We start from the raw sequence: 26736 nt of genomic DNA, 5'->3' as shown, positions 1-26736 counted from the left end.
TTTCAAATCCTAAAATTTCTGACTCACTCTTCAAGTAAACCACAACTGAGCTTGTCCATAGATTAAGGGTCATCCAAGCTTATGGTTGTTCCAGACGTTGGCTTCTTCCTCCCTGAGCTGCCTTAACTAGCCCGCCCTGTTAGAGCTGAGGCGATGAGGCGACAAACAACCTTAGGTGATGGGAAGGGCTCTAGGACCCAGGGGAGCACAGGCAGCCGAGAACCAAATTGCAAATTCGTCTCCGTGATTCCGTGACTCAGATTAGGAACCAAGAGTCTCAGATTCAAGTCTTATAATCTTTTTGACTTTGGAGGGCTCGAGGCTCTTCCCTTCCTTTCGATGGCTGATGGCCATTCTAAATGAGGGGTGTCAAATTCAATTTCAACCAGATTTCTGGTTTGACGTCGCAGTGAGATCAGACACAAGGAGCAGGGCTCTGCGAACTTGCGCCAAATCCTCCTTGCTGGAGGGCCCCCTAAGGGGCTAAAGTCACTATTTATTTATTTATTTATTTATTTATTTATTTATTTATTTATTTATTTATTTAAAATTTATATGCCGCCCTTCTCCCGTAGGACTTGGGGCGGCGCACAGAATTAAAAACATATGACAATAAAAATCCTAAAAACAGCCAATATAAAACCCCAAACAAAATAAAATCTTGTAGCAGATCAGGGAAATTGCTGAAACAGCTATGTCTTCAGGTTGGTGCAGAAAGGAGTGTAGGGAGGACCATCAAGAAGCCGTCCCTGGATCCGGCAATATTGGCCAACTATCGTCCTGTCTCCAACCTTCGCTTTATGGCGAAGGTTGTTGAGAGTGTGGTCGCGCGACAGTTCCCACAATTCCTGGAGGAAACATCTTATCTAGATCCGTTCCAGTCAGGTTTCAGGTCTGGGCACAGCACAGAAACGGCATTGGTCACGTTGGTTGATGATCTCCGGAAGGCTCGGGACAGGGGTTGCTCCTCTGTTCTGGTCCTGTTAGATCTCTCAGCGGCTTTTGATACCATCGACCATGGTATCATGCTGCACCGGCTGGAAGAGTTGGGGGTGGGAGGCACCGTGTTGCGGTGGTTCTCCTCCTTTCTCTCCGACCGGTCGCAGTTTGTGTTGGCAGGGGGGCAGAGGTCGACCTCGAGGCCTCTTATCTGTGGAGTGCCGCAGGGATCGGTCCTCTCGCCCCTTCTGTTCAACATTTATGTAAAGCCGCTGGGCGAGATCATCCGTGGCTTTGGGGTGAGATACCACCAGTACGCTGATGACACCCAGCTGTACATCTCCACCCCAGGCCACCCCAATGATGCCCTTGAAGTGATGTCCCAGTGCCTGGAGGCTGTGTGGATCTGGATGGGGAGGAACAGGCTCAAGCTTAACCCTTCCAAGACTGAGTGGCTGTGGCTCCCGGCATCCCGATATAGTCAGTTGACTCCATCACTGACTATTGGGAGAGAGTCTTTGGCCCCCACAGAAGGGGCTCGCAATCTGGGAGTCCTCCTGGATAGGCAGCTGTCCTTGGAGGAACATCTGACAGCTGTAACCAGGGGGACCTTTTGTCAGGTTCGCCTGATTCGCCAGTTGCGGCCCTTTCTTGATCGGGATTCCCTGTGCACAGTCACTCGTCACCTCTCGCCTTGACTACTGCAACGCTCTCTACATGGGGCTCCCCTTGAAGAGCACCCGGAGGCTCCAACTGGTCCAGAATGCAGCAGCGCGGGTAGTGATGGGAGCAGCATGGCGCTCCCATGTAACACCGCTCCTGCGCGAGCTGCACTGGCTCCCAGTGGTCTTCCGGGTGCGCTTCAAGGTGCTGGTTATCACCTTTAAAGCACTCCATGGCATTGGGCCTAGCTATCTTCGAGACCGCCTGCTGCTACCAACGACCTCCCATCATCCCGTGCGCTCCCACAGAGAGGGCCTCCTCAGGGTGCCATCAGCCAATCAATGCAGGCTGGTGACCCCCAGGGGGAGGGCCTTCTCTGTGGGGGCACCTACCCTCTGGAATCAGTTGCCCCCAGAGATAAGGAGAATCCAAGACCTTAGCGCCTTCCGCCGTGCCCTTAAAACCCACTTTTTCCAGCAAGCCGGGCTGGCTTAAGAAGAAATTTTAAATGTTTTAATTGGTTTGTATTTTTAATTTTGGGCCAAATTTATATATATTTTAATTGTTTTTAATATTTGTATTTCATGTTTTTTAATTCTGGCTGTACACCACCCTGAGTCCTCAGGGAGAAGGGCGGTATATAAATTTAAATAAAGATAGATAAAGAAAGATAAAGACAAAGAAAAGAGGGGCACCCAGAAAGTTGCAGAGAGCGGCGGCTCTCCAGCTGGACTATACCATCCAATGACAAAAAAGAGAGACAGCTATTATGTCTGCCGTGAAGCTGGGACAGCTGAAGAAACAAAGAATGTGCTGGAGCAATGTAGATGAACAGTGGTTGGAATTGGGTGAGATGATACTTTTTTTTAAACTAAAATCTAACCCCAAAGACAATAAACCCTGGAAAAGAGACTCTTTGGTTTACATTTTTAAAATTTTATATTATTTATACATATCGATATGTGAATGGTGTGATATCTGACTTTATACATTTCAATAAAAATAAACATCATATTATTATGCACAATTATTACACTTCATTTTTATTGTTTCAAATTGTTTGCACATATCCTTTACTTCAGTTCTAAACCTTCTTCTTACTCTTACTCTTCCATATATCTTAATATATTGGTGTATATATACTATAATTCCCCTCTTATTTCTATCTCTATTTTAACTTTTTTCCCCTCCTATCACTATAATATTCAAAGACGTGATAATAACATTTCTTTTCTGTTCCCTACTATTACTATCATTCAAATTCTAATTTTCCAATTAAAAACTTAATTCTTCCTCATATCTCTGTTCATATTTCCCATCCTTGAAATTCTAGTATTAATACACATGTTTACATTAAGATATATTCTTCCATTAACTAATCACCTGTTATTTAATTTTAGCATTTCACTATTAGCCATATTTTTATACATATTTAACTTGTACACTACAAAGTAATTATCTATTATATAGTTCTAATATTAATGCACATTATTAAAATATTTTCATGAAATATCTTTTGTTTTGCTTTGCCTTTCTTTTTCCTTTATCCCTCTTCTCTTACCCATAACCCCATTTTTATTTTATTTTTTTCTTTTGGGTTGCCTCCCATATCCTTCTTTTAATTCTTTTATTTCATCTACATTTAAGTCTATTTTTTGGCTATGTGTTCTAGCTTTTTCCCCCCTCTCTACCTTTCCCCACTGTCTAGTTTTGAAGTTGTCTGTTCCAGCCCCTGTCCCTTTTCTCCAACTATCTTCCTGTTTCTCCCATTCCCTTTTTAAATCTTTTAAAATATTTTTCTCTTGTTTTAGTTCCTTACTCACTATTAATTTTATTAATGTCTCCTCCTTGTAGTCTTCTTCTTGCTGGTTTCCCAGTTCTGCAGTCTCCTCCATTTCCTCGAGTAGCTCTATTTCTTCCTTATCCTGGTCTTTGCTCATTGTTCCTTTTGTTATATTTTCCCATTTTTGGTCTATGCAATCAAATATTTCCATCATCTCTTTATGTTGTTCTTTTATGAAATCCTTAATGTTTTCATACATCAGCTCCATTTCATTATCTCCACTTGCTTCCATCTTATATTATGTCTTTGCTTAACAACTCTCCTTTTAGACCAATTGTCCAGAAATTATTAAAATCACAATTCTAAATGTCTAGTCAACAAGCAGTAAATCCAATAGAAAAAACCAGGGGGTTATCCATACCTCTTCCAATCACTTTTATTTATTCAACGATGTTCAGGGGTCTCTTAACTAAAGAACTTGTTTACTGTCCAATGATTTTGAAGTAAATACTTGTAATCCAACAAAATGTAGATGATTATTCCCAAGATTGCACAGTTCTCTAACTTCACAGCGCTCTAACTTCAACTTGCTGGAGCCTCTTTTAACTTTAACTTTAACTTTTATTAAATTTCTATACCGCCCTTCTCCCGAAGGACTCAGGGCGGTGTACAGCCATATTAAAACACAGATAAATTACAAAATTTAAAAAACCATTAAAATCAAATATACAAAAATTTGGCCCACAAATTAAAACTAACATACACCCATTTAAAATTCAAATTCATATTAGGCTAGCCTGGCTTGTTGAAATAAGAGGGTCTTCAGGGCGCAGCGAAAGGTGCGCAGGTCGGAGATCATGCATACATCTAGGGGCAGCTCATTCCAGAGGGCTGGTGCCCCCACAGAGAAGGCTCTCCCCCTGGATGTCGCCAGTTGACATTGTTTGGCCAACGGCACCCGACGGGTCGCACCCATAATCACCCGCATGGCCGCATTCTGGACCAGTTGGAGCCTCCGAGTGCTCTTCAAGGGGAGTCCCATGTAGAGAGCGTTGCAGTAGTCCAGACGGGATGTGACGAGGATGTGAGTGACTGTGCGCAGGGCATCCCGGTCCAGAAAGGGCATATCAGGAGAACCTGATAAAAAGTTCCCCTGGCCACAGCCGTCATATGCTCTTCCAAAGACAGCCGTGCATCCAGGAGAACACCCAAGTTGTGAGCCCTCTCTGAGGGGGCCAAGATCTCACCCCCAATAGTCAGCGATGGAGCCAGCTGACTATACTGGGACGCCGGGAACCACAGTCACTCGGTCTTGGAAGGGTTGAGTTTGAGCCTGTTCCTCCCCATCCAGATCCGCACGGCCTCCAGGCACTGGGACATCACATCAAGGGCATCATTGGGATGGTCCGGGGTGGAGATGTACAGCTGAGTGTCGTCAGCGTACTGATGGAACCTCACCCCGAAACCATGGATGATCTCACCCAGCGGCTTCACATAAATGTTGAACAGAAGGGGCAAGAGGACCGACCCTTGTGGCACCCACAAACAAGGCGCCTCGAGGTCGACTTCTGTCCCCCTGCCAACACAACCTGCATACGGTCAGAGAGGAAGGAGGAGAACCACTGCAACACGGTGCCCCCCACTCCCAACCCTTCCAATCGTCGCAGCATGATACCATGGTCGATGGTATCAAAAGCTGCTGAGAGGTCTAATAGGACCAGGACAGAGGAACAACCCCTGTCCCGAGCCGTCCAGAGATCATCAACCAATGCGACCAATGCCGTTTCCATGCTGTACTCAGGCCTGAAGCCCGACTGGAACAGGTCTAGATAATCAGCTTCATCCAGGTACTGGGGAAGTTGTCGCGCCACCACACTCTCAACAACCTTCGCAACAAAGCGAAGGTTGGAGACTGGACGACAGTTCACTAATACAGCTGGGTCAAGGTAAGGCTTCTTGAGAAGGGGCTTCAGCACCGCCTCTTTCAAAGGGAGGGTTTCTTCCCTCCCTTTCAAAGAGGGAGGGAAGAAACCCTCACTCAAAGAAGCATTGATAATCCCCTGGAGCCAGCCTCGTGTAACCGCCCGGGAGGCCAGCACCAACCAGGAGGGACACGGGTCCAATAAACATGTGGCAGCGCTAAGCCTACCCAGAATCCTGTCCACGTCCTCGGGAGTCACAGGGTCAAATCCCTCCCAGATAACATTCTCAAGACTCACCTCTGTCACCCCATCCAGGAATTGCACAAAATCCTCAGCCCTGCCCTGCCCTCTCTGCATTATTGCTGACAGTTCTGATTTTAATTATTTATAATTATAAATCCAATAAGTGGGCAGTATTAATACAAAAAAGGGTTCAGGATCTAATTCCAACATTTTACAATGCCTTTTCAATACCACATTTTGCACTTTGAGGGTTCAAATTTCTTTTTAGTTTTTTTTTTTTTAAGAAATTTTCTCTTCTTAAATTATCCATATTTTTTTTAACCTTCTTATCCACCGCTGGCAAATGCTTTCCCCTAAATATGCTTCCCTCTTGAATTTCTTGGGGTCATTTTCCAATAAAAGTAATCTCTCACCTAGTTCACACACCACTCACTTTCTTCACTCCTGCACTGTCTTAGGTGTTCAGGCTGTCTTCCGGCTTCATGGCATTTGCTGCCGCTGCTCCAAATCTTCATGAGGGGGCTTTCCTAGTCAGGGAAGAGAGATGCTGCTCTCCTCGACCTGCCAGGCGGTCCCCCTTTACTTCACCACTCCTCCAGGGTGGCTATGGATTTCAAGCCCTCTGACAAGGAGAGATTGGAGTGGGGCTGCAGAGGTTGTGGTCCAGCTTCCAAAGGTGCTGGAAGTACAACCGAAGTCAAAAAGACACTCTTTGAAATGCTTGTCAAAGTGGCAAATAATTACAGAGAGAAAAATTATAGATCCAAAAGAAAAGAAAGGAAGAGTGCAAAATCTTTAAAATATAGAAAGATTGGATTTTTAAACTTTATTGACATAAAGGCATTTTAAAATGCTGAAATTATTTGTCTGAATATTGACTATTTGCAAAGAACTGAAATATTTGCCAGATTTTGTGCAACATTAAAATTTAAGCTGAAGGTGCCATTTACTAGTGAATGGAATATATACTAAACTCCTACAACCTTGGGAAGTACTGATACAGTGGCCAGCTCCCACTGCTGCTGTGCTCGCTTTCCTTGGCCAGGTTGCTCATGGTGTGTGTGGGAGGGCAAAGTGTGTGGGTCAGAGGGAGGCCCACTCCATCTCCTTATGAGAAGACCTGGCTTTGTAACCAAAGCATCCTCAGTGATAGGATGGGAGACCACTAGGAGAGGTCAGGAGGGGACAAGGGAATGGCAAAAGGCAGCAAGGCTGCTGGTGGACAAGTGCTAAGGCAGGATTTACCCTCACTCTCTCATTATAATCTTCCTTCCTTCCTTCCTTCCTTCCTTCCTTCCTTCCTTCCTTCCTTCCTCCTCTTCCTTCCCTTCCCTTCCCCTCCCTCCCTTTTTTTCCTTTCCTCTTCATTCATTCTTTCTTCCCTTCTTTTTTTCTGTTTCCTTCTTTGCTTTCTTCCCCTTTCCTTGTCTTGTTTTCCCCACTGGAAATAGTTGTTTGCAACACACAAGGAGGGGATACTTTCCTAAGAGCTCACAATTCAAAAATACCAATGTGTACATGCGGTATCTCAGGGTGGGGAAGGCTATGGGGGACCTAGTGATAGAACAGGCTCTCAAGGCCTCCCTGACCCAGTAAGATACCTCATGCTTCTCCTTCCCTTCCTGCCACAAGGGCTCACTTACTTTGCAAACATCTGTCTCCTTTCTTTGTTTCTCTGTTTCTTTGTCTTTGCTTTGAGGAAGGGAGGAGAGTTGGCTGGGAAATGCTTTTCTTGCCAAGAATGGACACTCCTGGGTGCTTTAATATCGCACAGATTCAGGCACCCATCCTCTTTTGCAGAGTCAAGGATACAGTCTGCAGAATCCATCGTTCTGATGTGGACGCCTCCCACTGGTGGACAAACTGGTTGAGGCGGCCGCCAATGGGAGACGGGGGGAGTGAGTCACTTCCCTCGCTTGATGGGCCTGGAACCAGTACCACAGGAAGGTCTCCTGACTGGGGGCTGGTATCTGCCTCTGTCCCTAAATGATTGTCTATCGGAGTACCTGTCCCAACCTTGACTGTAAGACCTGTTAGAGAAGGACCCACTGGGTCCTGAATCGTAACGAAAAGGCTGTCTCTGTGGATATGGTGTAAAGCGTCTTTCTGGTCTACGGTAAGACACTGGCAGCACCTTACGCTTATCCTTCCCCTCAACTAAAATAAGGTCTAAAGTTGCCCCAAACAAATCTGAACCCTTGAAGGGAGCAGAAGCTAACTTCCATTTTGATTTTAAATCAGCTCTCCAAGGGCGAAGCCAGAGGAGACTTCGGGACGTAACTGCAGAAGCCATAGGCCTGGCAGCAAACTTTGCTGCATCGAGGGACGTGTCCGCTGAGAATATGGCGGCGACCACCATTTTGTTAATATCTTGTTGAAACCTTAAATTGTCAGGCAGAAGGCGATCCCTTAGTTGCTTCAACCAAATAAGATTGGCCCTATTAAAAAAGGATGCTGAGGTGGCAGATTTAACCGCCCAGGCAGCCGCCTGGTGGGTTTTTCGGAAAGCAATTTCCGCCTTTCTATCTTCTGCTCTCAGCACATCCACTACATCATTAGATAACACAGTAGAGGAAGTCAGATTGACCACTGGGGAATCTACAGAAGGGAGCACCAATAACCCTTCTAAACTAGAGTCAACACAGTACATCTTTTTATCATGGCTCGAGGATGCAGAAAATGCCCCTGGGTGGTCCCACTGTTTTTTAATTACTTCGGAAAATAATTCCGGACAGGGAATGAAATCCTGATCCTGAACTGGAACAGCAAAAAATTCACTTTGGGGTCCCTTTGCATCCTGATCTGAAGGGCTTGTAAGGGCACCCATATTGGTTGCCAATTTGGCCTTACGAAGTAATGTTTTAAATACAGATGGCCGAAACAGAGTAGTGAACGCAGGCTTATCTGGTGGTGCTCCCTCGTCCTCCGAAAATTCTGGAACCTCAGTCTCCTCATCATGATGCCATGACTCCTCCCCTTCTAATGATTCTTGCTGGGTGGTGGGTGGTGGACGAGAAACAGGGTGTGCCAAGTGGGGCTGGCACGCCGGTGACCTGGATGGCATCTGCATCTGCTGAGAGAAACCTGAAGCCAAGGCTTGGGCCAAAGCATTAGTGAGGAGCGTTTGAAAATTAAATGGCTGAGAAATGTCCTGCCCCTCCCCCATTCGAAGGCCAGCAGCTGTTGGGGTAAAGGTAGCCTCTGGTGGAGGACTACTCTTGGATTGAGAGGCCCTCAGCCCTCTAAGAGCTTCTTGTCCATTGTCCTGCACCCGTTGTGGAGGTAGTTCTGAAACAGAAGAAGCCTGATCAATATTTGGCTGAGGCAAAACCTCCTCCTCCTCCGAAAGAGGCGAAGAAGGATCTACAGGCAATTGAGCCCTCTTTTGAGCTTTTTCACATTGCTTCTCTAAGGCATTATGCCTTCTCAGTGCATCCCTGTCTAGTGTGTTCTGTTTAGACACAATCACTCCCTGTTCCTTATTGGCCGAAGGAACCATGGTTTTAGACCTTGACTTAGAGGTCTTTTTTGTCCTGGGAGGAGTCTGGGGCTGTTCAGGATCTGAGGAGAATTCCTGTCTGCCATGTCCAAAGGTCTGGATATGATCAGACAAACAGCTCACAAGTATAACTGTAAAATTAAGAAAAGTTCTTCAAAACAGTTCCAATAATCAGGATCCACACCAACAGTCTAAACAGTTATGTACAGTTAGCAAAGTTTAGCTGCAATAGTCATTAACAGTGTAAACAGTCCTGTATAGCCAGCAAGCTGAGCCTCGAGAGTCATAAATAGGAGTCAGAGGAGATCAATTTCCTCACGTAGCTCCAATCAGCTTCTTGACCGTTGAAAATGGCGCGAAAATTTGGAGCCTTGAAGATCGCGTCCCTAGCAGTTCCAAACGCTTCCACACAAGTCAGATATTCAAGTCCCACAAAGATCTACTCTAAATTAGAGCAAATCCATCCAGATTCTCTTTCAAATGAGAAAAATAAACCTCAGAGTTTGTCTCCCTAAGGAGCAGTGACTCCAGAGCTGCCCTCACTAAACGGAGCCCAAAATGGCGGCCGCAGTCTTTCCAGATCCCCGGAGACTCACGCGCTCGCCTGCAGCTGAATCCACACTCAAATTCGACTAGAGCTGCCCAGCCGGGTCAGGCTCTGTCGCTGCTAAAGTTAATCACAATAGTGGGGATGTTCTGGAGCCCCAGGAACACTCACCCACCACGAGCAGCAAGGAGTAGCTGCAGCCGCAAGCTGCCCCTTTGAAATCTTTGGCTCCACTAAAGAAGTCCCGAGAAGATCGAACAAAAATAAGAAAACCTACAAATCTAAACTAAAAAAGATTAAATACTGCTCAAACAGAGTAAAAAAAACCAACCCCTAACTGTTAGAGCAGAGCAAAAACACAGTCTTGACAGCAAGACTGAGTGAAATCTCTGGGACTCCCGAGGAGAAGAGAGGCGTGGTAAAGAAATTTAAAGAAACACCACACTCAGTCTTCTGACAAGCAGACAGCGAAAGCCCAACAGATGAATTGACTGGGCAGCTCTATGGAAAATATCAGAGCCTTTTAAAAGCATTTTTTCTACAACCTCAAGAGGTTTTAGAAAAAATGCTTTTAAAAGGCTCTGATGATCCCAGCTGATCAGCACGATCATCAGAGCCTTTTTTTTACTTTTAAAAGCATTTTTTCGGCTGAAGAGGTTGTAGAAAAAATGCTTTTAAAAGTAAAAAAAAGGCTCTGATGATCGCACGGCTCAGCTGGGCATGGGGGGGGGCTGGGATTTTTGCTACCAGTTCTCTGAACCACCCGCCACCATCGCTACTGGATCAGGCAATCCAGTCCGAACTGGGAGCATTTCAACCTTGTCCCACTTTATTTGCTCTGGACACGGCGATGGAGAACTGCGCCTGCTGGGATGGTGAGGGCTGGGCCGAAGTGACCGGGCCAGACCCTCACAGTTTCCAGGATGGCCACATGGGCCGGATTCAGCCACATCACGGGCCAGATCTGGCCCATGGGCCTTGGGCCCTGTTCTAAATGAACAGGGAAAATGCAGTTTCAACTAACTTTAAAGAACTTTTGATTGGAAACTAGAATAGACTGTCCAATTTGAAAATCCTTCAGATGTGTTCAGTATTGTCAGGGAATTGGGCAACTGGTGTCCAAATGGAGTCAGAGATATTGACACAAACCAGCTTATTCTATAAATAAATATATTTACAGTAAATAAGGTAGGGAAACAGGAGCATCGGCAGGTAAATCAACACAGCAGGTACATCACTAGGAAAATCACAGAGCACATAGGGGCACGTAGAGGAAAAAAGGCAGGAAACAAGGGGAAAAAAACCTTTACTCAACTTCCCTGTTATTCTTTGAGACCTTGCATGTACCTTTTGCAAACATTATCTTGTGCCCTTCATTGGCTTAGCAACACACACTCAACTAATTGTGATCTAAATCTGGTACACATAAATCTGGTACACATATCAAATGATTTACCAATACATTATACATATACTGTTCCTTGCCCCTGTACAAAACAAAGATTACCATTTTGCCAGAGTTACATATTCCAGGGCAGTAGTCCTAGACTACAGTGGTGGGTTGCTACCAGTTCGGTCCAGATCTTGTGAACTGGTAGTATCGGTGGCGGGAGGCTCCAGCCACCCACCTGGATATCATCACGGATGCTCTGCGCATGCACAGAAGCACTGCGCATAAGCGAAGGATGCTCCCGTTGCGAACCGGTAGTGAAGGTAAGTGGAACCCACCCCTACTAGACTAGAAAAAAGTTTTGGGTTATTTACAATATGCTCACTTGCCCCACTGTCCAACAACCAAATGTTTTTAGTGACTTTGTTGTTTGCCTTCACCACAGAAATCTGTGTGTCTTCTTTCTTCCATTGTTATGCTTTCTCTTTCCTGCTTGAATCTTTTAATATTCTTGCTCGGCAATTTCTTTAGATATGCAAAGTGAATACACATGCAAAGCAGCATTTTACTACCCAAACTTTATCTCCCATCTTGTTATTTCTCTTGAAAACAGTTCCTTTCTGACTGAGGTGTAAATTACTTTTGTTTCCCCTGGATGCATTGTTCTTTTCCAATTGTTTCTATTCTTCTTCCAAAAATCTCCCAGTCACATAGCTCATAGTTATATCACACTCGTCCATGGACTCCAGGCTTGTTACTAACATGTCCCATATATCATTAAGGGAGCTTAATATAACATACACTTTGTGCACTTCTGAAAACACGATTCCTTGCTCGTTTAACTCAACAAAGTTTTTCCTCATAAACTGAAGGTGACCTGACAAACTTTCTCCAGACTGCAATCTTCCTCTATAAAATTTTCTGGTGAGAGTAACTTTGCTGCTTCCAGTCTCCCTTATATAAATTCTGCATAAGGCCAGCCAGCATTCTCGAGCAGATGTAAATCCATGCACATGTATTATCTTCCAAGCACAATCTTCCAAGTATCTTCCAAAGCACAAAACTATTTTGTCTTTGCCTCTCCTTATTGAGATCTGCTGGAGGAATGCTTACAACTCACCACAAATCCTCCCTCCACAGAAAAATCTTCATCTTTAGGCTCCATGAGAGATAATTTGTCTCATACAAGGGGAAAGAGAAAAAGAAAGAAAAGGGGGCATTGACTTCCAACTCTTCTTAGCACAGTACAAGATAAACACACTCCAACCTCAACCTTTTGCTTTTACACATTAATATATAATTAGCCATTCCTATAACACCAAATCTTTCTAATCAACAAAACCAAGGTCAAAGTTTCTTTTTTTTTCTTCACAAGCACAAATTCCAGAAGTGATATCCAAATAATAAAAAATAATAACATAATAACTCTTTGAATAAAATAATCAATTTAACCATTCCTGCTTTATCTTCCTTGCTATGGAAATATGTGTATTTCTATTTGCATCTAGTAATCTTTGTGAACTGTCACCATTTCTATTTACAAAATTTATTGTATTCTTTCAAATTCTTTGACCTTACTGAAAAAAGGGGGAAAAGGGGGGGGAAACCCTTTTTTTCACCCTTTTTATCCTTCAAAGTACTAAACTTAAAAACCCCCACTTTTTTAAAATCAAAACTTTCTACTTCTTTGACTTCTTGACATACAAGTTTTAAACCAGGGTGGATAAAAATAAATGATTTTTTTAAAAAAAATCATAAAAATCAGATTTTTTTATTTAAATCGGATTTTTTTTATTTTTATTGATTTTATTTTAATAAAAAACTTTGGGGGTAAAAATCTATCTTAAGATAGTTTTCTATTTAAGATACATAAATAATTTAGTTTATTCAGCATGAAATGGAGCTTAGTTATGTAGCATGAGGCTGTATATTCTGCAACACTGGGAATATCAGTGAGTCAACAGTGGGTCAAAAAAGTAGCAGAGATGACAGTTGCTCTTTAAAAAATTATGATTTAAATCGACTTCCGGTTGGCACCGCAGGCTCTGTGGACGGTCATTTAAGACTGCCAGCCCTGCGTCTCCGTAAAAGCCGCTTTGACAGCGCAAATCGGCTGTCTAGCGGCTGAAAAACTCTCCTTCGGGAAAAGAAGGAGAGGACAGCTGGTGGGCGAGAGTAGAGCTCCCCGAAAGCCCTCTGGAACATTTCCAGAGGCTTGGAGGGTGAGAGCTCCCCAGCCAGCCCGCCAAGAAGCTCCGGAGCCAGGACGACTCTGTGAAAGCAGAGTGAGAAGCCGCGATCCGATCCTGCTTTTAAAAGTGAGTTTGATTGACTACAAGTGCAGGCAGAGTGGAAAACAGGAGAACAAGCCTTAAAAGTACAGAGCTTAACTCCGAAGTTACTTTGTTTCAATTTGAATCTTAAGCTGGAGGTGGAAGATGGCGTCTTTGTTATGGTTTTGAAAGTGAAAGCCAGAAACGAAAGTGCTTGAGAACTTTGCGCTGGGAGAGTGGATTAGCTGCCTATTAACTGCTGGGAACTGAGAGCTTGTGGAAGAAAGAGAAAAAAAAACTACTCTGCCTGGCAAATTAGAGACTATAAATTACAAACATCTTTAAAGACTTTGTGGCTTTTAAAGAAAAGGGGGGGAGAAAAAAATGGCTTCTAGACAAGTGAAACCAGGAGTTGTTAAAGGAGGGGGAGGTTCTCCAGTTGTGTCAGTGGTGACACAGAAAGCACAACTTCCGACTGATTCACAGAGCCAGACTCAGAGTCAAGATGCAGCACTTAATGATTTTAAGGAAGTTATGAAAGAAGCCATGAATAATCAAGCAACAGCAATGAGAGAAGCTATGAATAACCAAGCCACAGCAATGAATAATTTAACACTACTTGTGGAAGGGAAATTTAAGAAAATTGAGGAGGATATAAGTTCGATCAAGGAAGCGGTTGCAGAGGAACACAATAAAATAAGAGATGATATTGTTTTTGCTGTATCAGGATTGTCAAACCTTGTTATCCAGCTTGATGGGAAAGTTGGAAGAAATTAATGAAGCCAATTTAAATTTGGAAAGCAAAATGGGTGATGTCATGACCAGAACAGAGAAAGTGGATGATGAATTGGTAATGTTATAATACAGGTCCATGGAGTTTGCTCTGAGATTGAGAGACCTGAAGGAAAATAGCAAAGAAAATTTAAAAGACATTTGTGCTGATGCTATGGCAGAGATAATTAAAGCAAGACCAGAAGATGTGGCAAGCCAAATTGATAAAATTTACAGGGTTAATTCCTGGTTGGCAAAACAAAGACAGCTGCCAAGAGATGTGGTGATTTATTTTAGAACTAGGAGGATCAGAAATGAAATCCTACAAGCTTCTTACAAGAATAAAGTTCAGGTGGCTGGGCAAGAGATGGTGATTTTGAAAGAGATTCCTCCAAAGATGAGAAGTAGAAAAGACTTTGGCTTCCTGGTAAATGAGTTGAGAAATCAACAAGTGGCATACAGATGGGATGTTCCAATTGGTCTAATAGTGACTTATAATGGAGAAAGATACCGGTTAAACACAATTTGGAAGGCAAAAGATTTTTATGTAAATGTTTTACAGGTTGGATACCCACCCTCACCAGGGGGTGGGGAGGAAGAAAATGGAGATGTTACAACAAGAAAAAGATGGAAAACAGATACAAACCTATGCTGAAGTTGCAGCTGGAGGAATTATCATGGAAGAAGATTTGGATCTTGGGGGCTTACCCCCAACTTTGGAACCACTTAAGAAGGGAGAGCCAAAAGTACAACGACTGACCTGATCATCTTATAAATTGCAACAACAACAATCAAAAAGGCAACAATCTCAAGATTTATCTCAAGAAGTCCAAAAAACAGAAGCAGTGGGGGGGAGGGGCGCTAGGCTGAAGAGTAAGGTGGAGGAGGAGCTTCAGCTGATGCTCACGAGGCTTCGAAAGGCTAAAGATGGCAACTAAATTCCTATCTTGGAATGTCAATGGCCTAAACTCACCAAAAAAAGGAAAGAAAGTATTTCACTACTTGAAACAATTTAACAATGATGTTATTTGCTTGCAAGAAACACATATTAGATTATCAGACCAAAAATATTTGATAAATTTAAGATTAGGTACAAATTTTGTGGCATCAGCACCAGAGAAGAAAAATGGACTAGTCATATATGTAAGGAAAGGATTATCAGCTAATTTAATTGAGGCAGATGATCAAGGAAGATATATTGCAATTGAATTATTAACACAGACTGGAAAAATGCTTTTTATTGGAATATATGCCCCTAATCAGCAACAAGACAAGTTTTATAATTTTTTACATACTAAAATAATACAATGGGATTATAAATTTTTTATATTAATGGGTGATTGGAATGGAGTAATTGACACGCAGAAAGATAAAAAAAGCTTATCAAAGATTTTAACACTTGCAAAACTATCTAAATCTTTTTTTGCTATGATGGAAGATATAGAACTAAGAGATATTTGGAGAGAACGTAACCTGGAGGAAAAAGATTTTATTTTTTTTCTGATAGACATCAATCCTTCTCCAGGATTGATTTTATACTAACCACAAATGATTTTATTTCCAGGGTGAAGAAGACAAAGATATGTCCAAGAACTTTAACTGATCATAGTCCGGTTTGGGTGGAATTTGAACAGGAGAGGGGAGAAAGGAGGTCTTGGAGGTTAAATGAAAACTTATTTAGATATGAAGAAAATGTAAAAGAGCTTAAAAAACAAATGAAAGAATTTTTTGTTATTAATATGAATAAGGGTACTCCTATGGAAATGGTCTGGGATGCTAGCAAGGCTTATATGAGGGGTATCTTAATATATATGAACAATAAATATAGACTAAAACAACAAAAGAAGCGTAAAGAGATAGAGGAAGAAATAAAAAAGAAAGAACAATTACTTATATCTAATCCAGGAGATAAGAAAGTAAAAGAAACAATAAATATACTACGAGGGCAATTTAATATGTTAATGGCTGATCAGGTGGCAATTAGTTTACAATATACTAAACATAATACATTTTGTAATGCCAATAAACCAGGTAGGTGGTTGGCCTACATGTTGAGGAAAAAACAGAAATCACGAGTCATTAGTAAGATAGAATATAGAGGTAAGGAAGTTTACCAACAGAATATGATTAAAAAGGCTTTTTTGGAATTTTATACAAAGTTATATGCTAGTGATTCAATACAAGGTATAGATATAGATAGATATTTAAAGGAAGGGAATATTTTGGAATTAACGTTGGAACAGAGGGAAGGATTGAATCAACCAATAACTTCTGAGGAGATCGTTGCGGCAATTAAGCAGTTAAAAATAGGGAAAGCTCCAGGAACAGATGGATTAACAGCTGTTTACTATAAGAATTTACAGCTTGAAATGGTAGAGCCGCTTAGAGCTCTATTTTGTAAAATTCAATTGGGGGAGGAGTTCCACCCTCTTGGAGAACAGCTTTTGTTTCATTGATTCCGAAGGAAGATCAAAACTGTATCAAACCTGAAAATTTTAGGCCAATTTCACTTTTGAACACGGATTATAAAATTTTTGCTAAAATATTAGCGAATAGATTAATGCCAGTTATGCAACAAGTTATTCACAATGACCAATCGGGTTTTATAAAAGGAAGGCAGATGAAATATAATGTTAGACAAATTATAAACTTATTGGAATATTTGGAAAAAAATAACCAGGTCCCTGCAGCGTTCATATTCTTGGATGCAGAGAAAGCATTTGATTGATTGAACTGGCAATTCCTGTTTAAAATAATAGAAAAAATGCACTTTGGGGAGTATTTCATACACTCAATTAGAGCAATATATCAGGAACAAACAGCACAAATAATAATCAATGGAGGTTTAACAGATGTGTTTAAAATTGAGAAAGGTACGAGGCAGGGCTGTCCCTTGTCTCCATTGTTGTTTATTTTAACTTTAGAAGTTTTGTTGAATAAATTACGTGATTCTGATAAAATAAAAGGAATTGTAATTAGACAGCAGGATTATAGACTAAGAGCGTTTGCAGATGACCTGGTTCTTACTTTATCTCAACCTATAGAAGCGGCTCCCTATATGCTGGACATAGTAGCTCAATATGGCAAAGTATCTGGATTTAAAGTAAATCTTCACAAGACAAAGATGATAACTAAAAATATGTCCATAACTCAGAGAGAAGATTTAGGGAGAATAACGGAGTTTGAAGTAGTTAAAAAGGTTAAGTATCTAGGAGTATATATTGCAGCCTCAAACACGAAATTGTTTAAAAATAATTATGAAATTCTTTGGCAAAAAGTACAGAAAGAAATGGAAAAATGGAAAAAGTTACAATTATCACTACTGGGAAGGATAGCAGCAATAAAAATGAATGTACTACCTAGGTTTTTATTTTTGTTCCAAATGATACCAATGCTTAAAAAAGATGGAAATCTGATGGAATGGCAGAAAGGGGTTAATACTTTTATTTGGGCTGGGAAGAAACCAAGAGTGAAACTGAAAATTATACAGGATATACGGGAGAGAGGAGGTCTTAAAATGCCTAACTTAAGATTGTATTATGAAGCAGCAGCTTTATCACAAATTAGTGATTGGTTTAACTTAACTGAAGAAAGAATGTTAAACATAGAAGGTTATGATTTGTTACATGGATGGCATGCTTATTTGTTATATGAAAAAAAGTGGATAAAGTGTTTAAGGGTCATATACTCAGAAATGCATTGTTGAGGGTTTGGAAAAAGTACCAATATAAGCTGAACTATAAGATACCTATATCCCAGACATGCAATAGAAAATATAAGTATAGAGCAAAAAATAGAGGTGATTACTTATAAAGAGCTTCTTCTTTTGGAAAGGGGTAAATTGCAACTGAAATCTCTAGATGAATGAAAAGAAGAAGGGATAATTTATACTTGGTTTCAGTATGGTCAAGCTAGATGGAGGGAAGATCAAAAAATTGGGGTTATGCAAAATGAGGAAAATCTGGTGAAACAGATTAGAGATCAAAGTCAGATGCATATTAAAAGGTTGTATAATGCATTATTGGAAATAGACTCAGAAACGGAATTGGTTAAGGATTGCATGATAAAATGGGCACAAAACTTTCAGGAACCAGTGATGATGGAAACGTGGGAAAAGATTTGGGTCAGAAATGTTAAATTTACGCAAGCACAAAATCTGAGAGAGAATTTTTATAAAATGTTTTATAGATGGCACTTAGATCCTAAAAAATTATCATATATGTACTCGAATTTGCAAGCTAAATGTTGGAGATGGGAATGTAATGATGCAACCTATTATCATATATGGTGGACCTGTAAGAAAATCAAGGCATTTTGGATAAAAATTTGGTGGGTGATGCAGAACATTTTGAAAAGAAGATTGAAATTTACTCCTCAATTGTTTCTATTGGGCATAACTACGGACTGCACAGTATCAGAGACTAAATTGATTTTAAACTTAATATCAGCAGCTAGGCTGTTGGTAGCTCAATATTGGAAGAAGGAATCTTTGCATACTATTGAAGAGTGGATATTGAAAGTAACAAACCTAGCAGAAATGGCGAAAATCTCAGCATACTTGAAGGACCACACACAAGAAAGATACGTATCAGAATGGAGAAGATGGATTGATTATATTCAAAATAAGTATCAGACAAGAAAATATCAAATAGCTTATGAATGAATGTTAGTATTAGAAGTATTAGGTTATCTATAGTGGAGTTAAGGTTTCAGGGGGGGAGTTAGTACTTTGAGGATAAGTAGATTAATCTAGTTTATGATTGATTAAATCAGCAGTTCTCAACCTGGGGGTCGCGACCCCTTTGGGGGTCAAACGGCCATTTCCCAGGGGTCGCCAAAGCCCTCTCTCACCCACCCACCCCCCGCCTTCACTCACCCTCTGCCTCTGCTGGATCGCCCGGTCGCCGTTTGCTTACCCCGCCCACTCCCAATCTATTGCTGCTTCCGGAGTCCCAGCTGGTGGCTAGAGGGAAAAAAAACTTTAAATTCTTGCCGAGGGGCTTCAAAGAGCTAGCTGCAAAGAGGTAAATTCCTGGAGCAGATTTTTTTCCCCCTAGCTATACTGAAAAGAGAAAGAGAAAGCAGGGTCTTAGCTGCAACGTGACAAAATGAGGCAGAGAGGTTTCTTTTTCTTTTTCCTCACCAAAAAAGGTAGGTACAAAACTGCAAACAATGGGAAATTTAGGGCAAGAGGAGGTTCAAGATTTTAAAACACAAAAGAAAAAAAGCTCTATTTAACTAGGGAATTGTAATAATTGAGATACTATTAATTGTATATTGTGTTGAAAGCAGAAATGGTTAAGTTGTGGTTTGGAGGAATATATGGGGGAAATTATTTGGTTTATTATTATTGGTAAATATAATTAATTGATTTGTAAGAAATTGGATTGCATGGAAATAATTGGAATATTCATGTTCATATTGATTAATATACAAAAAAGATAGTTATATAACTAATTGATTTATATTAAAATGTTGAATTTGTATTAAACAACTGTATTACATAATTAACCAATGTGAGGATGGATATAAAAATAGATGACAATGTGAAGGGGTATAATATAGAATAGAAGGGAAAAATTGAATTTGATTAAGATTAGAGATGAGGATGAAGGGTAATATTGGTTTTTTTAAAAAATAGATGAGGAATAAATATGGTAAAAAGGAAATATAGAAATTGTAAATTTAATTGAAATGACTAAATACTGTGTTGGAAGAAATATCCTTCTGGGTTCTGCTCCAAGTGGGGAAAAAGACACTGGAAACATGGAGACTGCTTGGAAAGATGTTTTAATGGTGGACAGGATCACATGGCTTGATGGGCCCCATTATGTTAGTTTCTGTTGCTATTGTGTTGCAAATGTCCTTTGACAAAGGATTGACTTTCTGCCTCTGGCCCATTAACAAAGGGTGGGGGGCAGGAAGGTGGAAGCTGCTTTGTCTGTAAAATATGCTTCTCCATTTCTCATCCAGGGAAATATAATATTCTGCCTTTTTAATATTTCCCAAAATATTTCATTCTTCTAGGAAAGGGGTGGGTGCTAACCTCCTACAACTGTTTAAATTTGTGGACCGGCCAAATACTCTGTTCAAAGAAAATACGTTGTATGTTTGTATGTGTGTTTCTAATTATTGCTATTTATTCCTATTTGTTCTCTTTTATTCTTTAATGAGTTTAACAATTCATTCTTTATCTTAATATCTTTATATTTGTTTGGGGTTGGCTTTCTTCCCTTTCATCTTTTTTATTGTACAGCAATAAAAGTAGGTTTGAGGTTTCTCCTCAAACCTACCACCTCTGTCTTTTCTTTCTTACTTACTTTCTCTTCCCCCCCTCTTCTTCTTCTCCCTACTTCCTCTTTCTCCTTCTCCTCCTCTCTTTCTCCCTCTCTTACCTTCACTCCTATTCTAATTTCCCTTCCCTTCCTTCATCCCTCTCTATTGCTGTATCCTTTTATGCATATGGGCTACTCAGAGGGCTGAAAAAGTTATTTTTGACTGGTCCTCGCACTTTTGACCAGTCCTCGAACTTACGACTGTCCTCACATTTTACGTTCTTTGCCCTATCTTATACCATGTTGAAGAGAAGCAGTTGTGAAATGAGTGACATGGTTGTTAAGAATGCTGCACAGGCATAAATGTGAGGATGGTCATAACTGCGAAGACCGGTCAAAAGTGCGAGGACCTGTCAGAAATGACTTTTTTCAGCCCTCTGGGTAGTCCTTTTGTGCACAGGGACTGCTCAGAGGGCTGAAAAAGTTATTTTTGACTGGTCCTCGCACTTTTGACCAGTCCTCGAATTTACGACTGTCCTCACATTTTACGTTTTTTGCCCTATCTTATACCATGTTGAAGAGAAGCAGTTGTGAAATGAGTGACATGGTTGTTAAGAATGCTGCACAGGCATAAATGTGAGGATGGTCATAAGTGTGAGGACCAGTCAAAAGTGCGAGGACCTGTCAGAAATGACTTTTTTCAGCCCTCTGAGTAGTCCCTATACACATAGCCACGCCCACCCAGTCACATGACCTCCAAGCCACGCCCACAAAATAAGCCACGCCCACAGAACCAGTAGTAAAAAAAAATTTAGAACCCACCCCTGGTTGGGGGTCACCACAACATGAGGAACTGTATTAAAGGGTCGCGGCATTAGGAAGGTTGAGAACCACTGGATTAAATGAAATACCTTGTATTTTGCTCTGGGAAGTCTGGGGGGGAAAGGGTGGGGGGAATATGGGGGGGAAGAAAATTTTTGTATTTTTTTTTTGTAAAACTTTTCAATAAAAAAAATTATGATTTAAATCGAGTTGATTTAAATCAAGCCTTTTTACTAGTGATTTAAATCATGATTTAAATTGTGATTTAAATCAACTTGATTTAAATCAAATCCACCCTGCTTTAAACTTCAATATTGCATTTAGCTCCCTCCCTCCAAACTACCCTTATAGATTTTTTTTTCTTTTATAAACATTCTTTTTAACATAGAGTTTTTCTTTAAACTGGTACATCATTTTCTTTAACATTCTCTTAATACAGGTACTCTCAAATACATTTTCAATAGCTTTTGCCTACTTTAAGAATTACTTAAGCAGTGTGTGTGTGTGTGTGTGTGTGTGTGTGTGTGTGTAAAAAATATGTTTTCAAATTTTGGGTTAAACTTTTCTTTCAGTTGCACATATCAACCAGAAAAAAATGTATCCTGATTCCAGTTAACTCATTAAGTTTAAGTCACTCCTTTCAACTTATCTTCCTGAAGTAAAATCTTTTTCTTCTCTGGAAGTTTTCTCAAAGTCTTCTAGGCCTTTCTTTTTAGCACAGTTAATGTCCTTAAAGAAAAAGTCCCAAATTTGTTTTGTTCCCTCAATGCTCTTCTTTCAGTTATGTTGAAAGGTTTACATTTGAACCATAGTAGTGAAAGTTAATATCCAGTTCTTCCAAAACTGTGATAAACTCCTCTGCATTTTCAGTTACTTGTGAAGTTGCCTCAGCAATTTGGTAACATTCTCCAAATGTAACAGCTGGTCAACAAATTGGCATATTTTATTTAGAGACCTTTCAAATATATCTCTAATACTTTGCTCCAACATCTTGGCTTCCTCTTTTAATCAGAATCAGAAGATTTTAGCCATCCACAGCTAAGAAGATCAAACTATCAGTTACTACAAATAGTAAACTAAAATCACAGCTTTCAATCTTTATCTTTCTCCATCAGCTCTCTCTCTCTCTCTCTCTCTCTCTCTCTCTCTCTCTCTCTCTCTCTCTCTCTCTCTCTCTCTCTCTCTCTCTCAGCATACTTCCTTATTTGGCTTGCTTAGCAGCCTTCTTACTTGTTCTTTGAGACAAAAAGATGTGTGAGACAAATGGTGTGAGTCTTCAAAAAGGTATAGCAGGCTGTTGCTAGAAAGAGCCTCTTAAGAAAGAATAATAGTCGGGGATTCGACCGGAAGCATCGTGGCAAGACAGTCAGGGAATTAGCAGGCTCTGATGAGCTCTGCGAAAACCCGGACTGACATGTCACTGCATTTTTTTATTTACCAGCTGAGCTCTCATTTCTGGACTATCAGACTTTCCGTAGCATGCCAAGAATTGTTATCAGTAAGCTAAACTGCACAAGTCTGTCTACCCACATTCCTTCACACTCTTTCCTTTGTTCTTTTGCCAAGAAAGGTCCAGCTGCTGAGAAGCAGCTGGCACGAACTTTATTTCAAAATGGAACCAATTAGATCAGTAAGATGTTTTATTTTCTTCTTTACAATAAATATGAGTTTAATTAGAAGATGTATTCCGGTTTTATTTTTCAAAAGTATACACAAGGAAAATGTCACGATCCAGGCAATTACTCCAGGAAGGTAACGGGGCTGATTGCCTCTGACACTGGTAGCAGAGGATGGTTGATTTATGGTTTTTTTCCTTGCTTGTTACTTTGATGATAAGCACATAGGCAATTAGTTTTTAGCTACTGAGGTACGCTAATTATTTTTTGCAAAATGCCGAGAAAGAAGAAAAAGGGCAAAATGAAGGAAAAGGGCAAAATGAAGGAAAAGGGCAAAATGAAGCCCAGAGCTTTATCCTCTTCGGATGAAGAGCAGGAGATAGAAAGACCCTCAAGATTTCAGCCCCTTGCAACAGCCACATGCCTGGAACTAGAAGCCGTGGGAGCCGTGGGAGGAGAAGAAACAGATGAAATGCTCTTAAAAAGGCATCAGGAGAGGGATAAGAGAGAAAATACTTTTGAAGATAAAGGCAAAACACTACGACTGAGGTCAGTAACGCCCCCTTCTAATTATGCAAGCTCTCAAACTGTCTCCCCAGAACCATCTGAATTTGTAACGCTTGGTGCAGGGCCAGATTTTCTACAAACGGCTGAGCATTTTCACCCCCACGCAGAGAGAGAAATAGTTCATTATTCTCCTCGAAGCTCTCAGCTCGCCCTGGATGAGCAAACTATAAAAGCCTATCATAGCCATATAAAGTTTTATGAACATGAGCTATCTGAGGCAAAAATGGCTTTGTTTATGCTTGAGCAAGATAAGGGAGAATCTCTTGACTTCAAAATCTTTAAAAGCGCCATTTTGGCTTCTTCTTCGGAAGACACTCCCCCTGGTGGATTTTGTGTCAGGCCAATCAGAACAGAGAGCTGTGCCCACGTCACATTTGTCACATGGTGTTCTCTCTCATCAAATTACATACAATGCCACGTATGCAGAGAGATTAGCTGAACTGCCTGAAACTAAAGGTGCAGCACCATCTGCTGGCGAAAGTAATTTATTAGAGAAAGCTGCAATGCAACAAGTGTCTCCACAGGCCCAAACTCAAGCACCCCCTGGTGGTGCTGGTGCCCTTTTAGATGGAACACAACAAAGCTTAATGCAGCAAAGGCAAATGACTGGGTCTCCAGCAGGCCATGTCAATATTGCAGCTCAAATGCCACAGCAGCCACAAATGCATGCACACGTGCCTCCAGCTGCACAACCAGGGCCAGCTCCTAGTCCACCTCCAGTGCAACAAGTGCCTTTACTTCCACAGCCAGCACCTCAAATGCACATTCCTCAACAGGCATCTTCTGTTGCTCCACTGGCTGGTGAGTCAAAATTAAAGATGTCAGAACAGAATTATAAGGCCTGGGTCAGTGAGATTGGATTGTTACTTTGCAGAGAAGGCACTCACTGTATGATTTTTAATCCGCCTGCTCAGCCATGGTCTCCTGCAGTAAGAGATTTAGAAACTAAAGCTTGCACAACATTATTGATGTCCATGGATACTGAACTGTAGGTTACTTTTTCATCTGATGCAACAGCCCAACAAATTTGGGCCCAATTGGAAAATTGCTACAGCCCTGTCTCAATTGAGTCTTCATGTTTGCTCATGTCTCAATTCCATGGTTTGAGATTGAAACCTGGTGAACAAATTGGAGGACATTTGACCAAACTGAAAGGACTGAGAAAAGAATTGAGAGAAAGAGGCTATAACATTGATGATATTCAAATGATCAGCATTATCATTAACTCTTTGAATTATGAATGGAAAGATGTCATTACAAAGATTAACCAAGTCCCTATTGCTCAACGCACAGTGGACAATGTATGCAGACTTTTAATTTAAGAAGAAGCATTCATGTTAGCCATGCCACATTTGAGAGGACCACCCGCAACAAGAGCTCCAGCTAGGCGCCCCTTCCGAGGAAGGACCTACGCTCTAAGGATGCCAAGATGCTACATCTGTGATCGTGTGGGACATGCCACCCGGGATTGTCCCCAACGAATTCCAGCTCCCGTCACGAACCAGCCCAGAGGAACAGACTCCAGAGGCAGAGGCAGAGGCGGAAGACAAGGTCGTTGTGGTCCCCAGCGTGATCCACAAGCTCCACTCGCCACATTGGCTTTAACCAATGATCCACAACCTCAACCAGAGTATGACAGACGACTCCTGTGGACTTTGGACAGTGGTGCAGCATTGCATGAAAGGAACTTTTCACAGAGATGCACGAGCCTGAACCTGAACTACATGAACTTATTCTTTTTCCAATCATCCTTGTCAGGTCAAAGGAAAAGAAACTGTTTATGTTGAAGAGCTCAATGCATTCATTCCTGATGTTTATTACATACCAACAGCAACTAGTAATTTGCTTAGTCAGTGTCACTTGTCTAGAGCATTAAAATTCCAGGTTCACCACCTTGAAAAAGCAAGTTACATAGTTAAAGATGGAGATATTGTTGCTGAGACCATATTAATTGGTGGTGTTTATTACTTAAAGCCAAGGCCTAAGACACAAACACAGGCAAGTATACAAACTCCAAAAAGGGAGAGCACAGGCCCAGAGAGAGATGCTCCAGTGAGAGATCCTGTTGCTATTCCAAAGGCTCCTAAAGCCAACAAAAAGAAAATTGGGAAACAGGTTGCTCAGAGCAAGCCTGAGGTTCCTCATAAAACTGTTAATGTTGAGAATTCACTAACTGGTAAACCTTTGTATTCCAGGTGTATCCATAAATGGCATAGAAGATTGGGGCATGCCAGTTTCCGTGTTCTTAGGAAGATGCCGGAGTTTGCAAAAGGTTTGGATCTAAAGGGGTGTAAGGTGTTTTTGGATTGTGCTGTCTGCAAAAAGGCCAAATCCAAAGCAGCAGCCATTCCCAAACATGCTACACGCCTGTCAACACGCATTTTTGATTTGGTTCACACTGACATAGTTGGTCCTTTTCCACCATCATTTGGTGGTAGAAAATATTTTCTAACAATTGTTGATAATTACTCTAGATATGGATATGTATATCCTATGAAAGAAAAATCTGAGACTTTTCAGATCTTTAAAGACTTTGCAGCCCTTGTTTCTACCCAACACCAAGTTCGCATCGCCAGAATCCAGAGTGATCGTGGTGCTGAATTCATGTCTCAGTGTTTCCAGGACTGGATGCGTAAGAATGGAATTCTTCATCAGACTACGGCCCCTTACACACCGGCTCATAATGGGGTCGTAGAGAGAAGACAAGGGGTACTGCAAACCATGATGCGTTGTCTCCTAGAAGACGCCAACCTTGATATGATATACTGGGGTGAAGCTATAAAATATGCAAATTACATTGTCAACAGTACTTGGAGCAGTGTAATGAATCAGACTCCTTTCTTCATGTTGTATGGCTACAAGCCCGATCTTAAAAACATCCATATTTTTGGTTCATATGCTATGGTGAACATTCCCTTAGCTCAAAGAAGAAAAGGAGGTCCAGCAGCAAAGAGACTGAGATTTATGGGTATTGATGATAATTCAAAATGAAGCAAATTTATTGACTCTAAACATGTAATTGTGATTTCCCAATCTGCTAATTTTGAGGAAGATGTTGACTGGTCCAGGATTTATTCCAATGATCCTGGAGTTTATTTTCCTAGAGATGATACTGCTGATGCCACGCAGATTGATGATCAAGATTCCACTAGTTCTTCTCAACCCGATGTTCCGTCTTCGCAAGCCGCGGATGCTGACGCTAGCGACGAATGTGAGGACAAGGACGAAGCAGAAGAAGACTGGACTGATGTCCCGAGACATTCCAAGAGGGCCACAAAAGGAATCACTCCACAACGATATTCTTGGCAACTGACAAAAGCACCCTTGCCTTTGATTTGCAATGTTACACTTCCACCTGATAATTTCACACAAATCAAGCAGCTTCCTGATTCAGAGCAAGACAAATGGTATGAAGCAATGCAGGTT

General features: G+C 41.2%; 1 protein-coding gene across 3 annotated transcripts in view; it reads right to left on the bottom strand.

Annotated features, from left to right (window-relative positions):
* Window positions 1-26736, bottom strand: part of TMEM117 (transmembrane protein 117) — a 627686-nt gene that overhangs the window by 504054 nt on the left and 96896 nt on the right. The window lies entirely within an intron of this gene.

Source organism: Pantherophis guttatus, chromosome 7 (genome assembly GCF_059756535.1).
Source record: "Pantherophis guttatus breed Tessera chromosome 7, ASM5975653v1, whole genome shotgun sequence".
Classification (NCBI taxonomy): domain Eukaryota; kingdom Metazoa; phylum Chordata; class Lepidosauria; order Squamata; family Colubridae; genus Pantherophis; species Pantherophis guttatus.
Note: the sequence above shows the minus strand (reverse complement) of the source record. Positions and strands in the feature narration are given on the sequence as shown.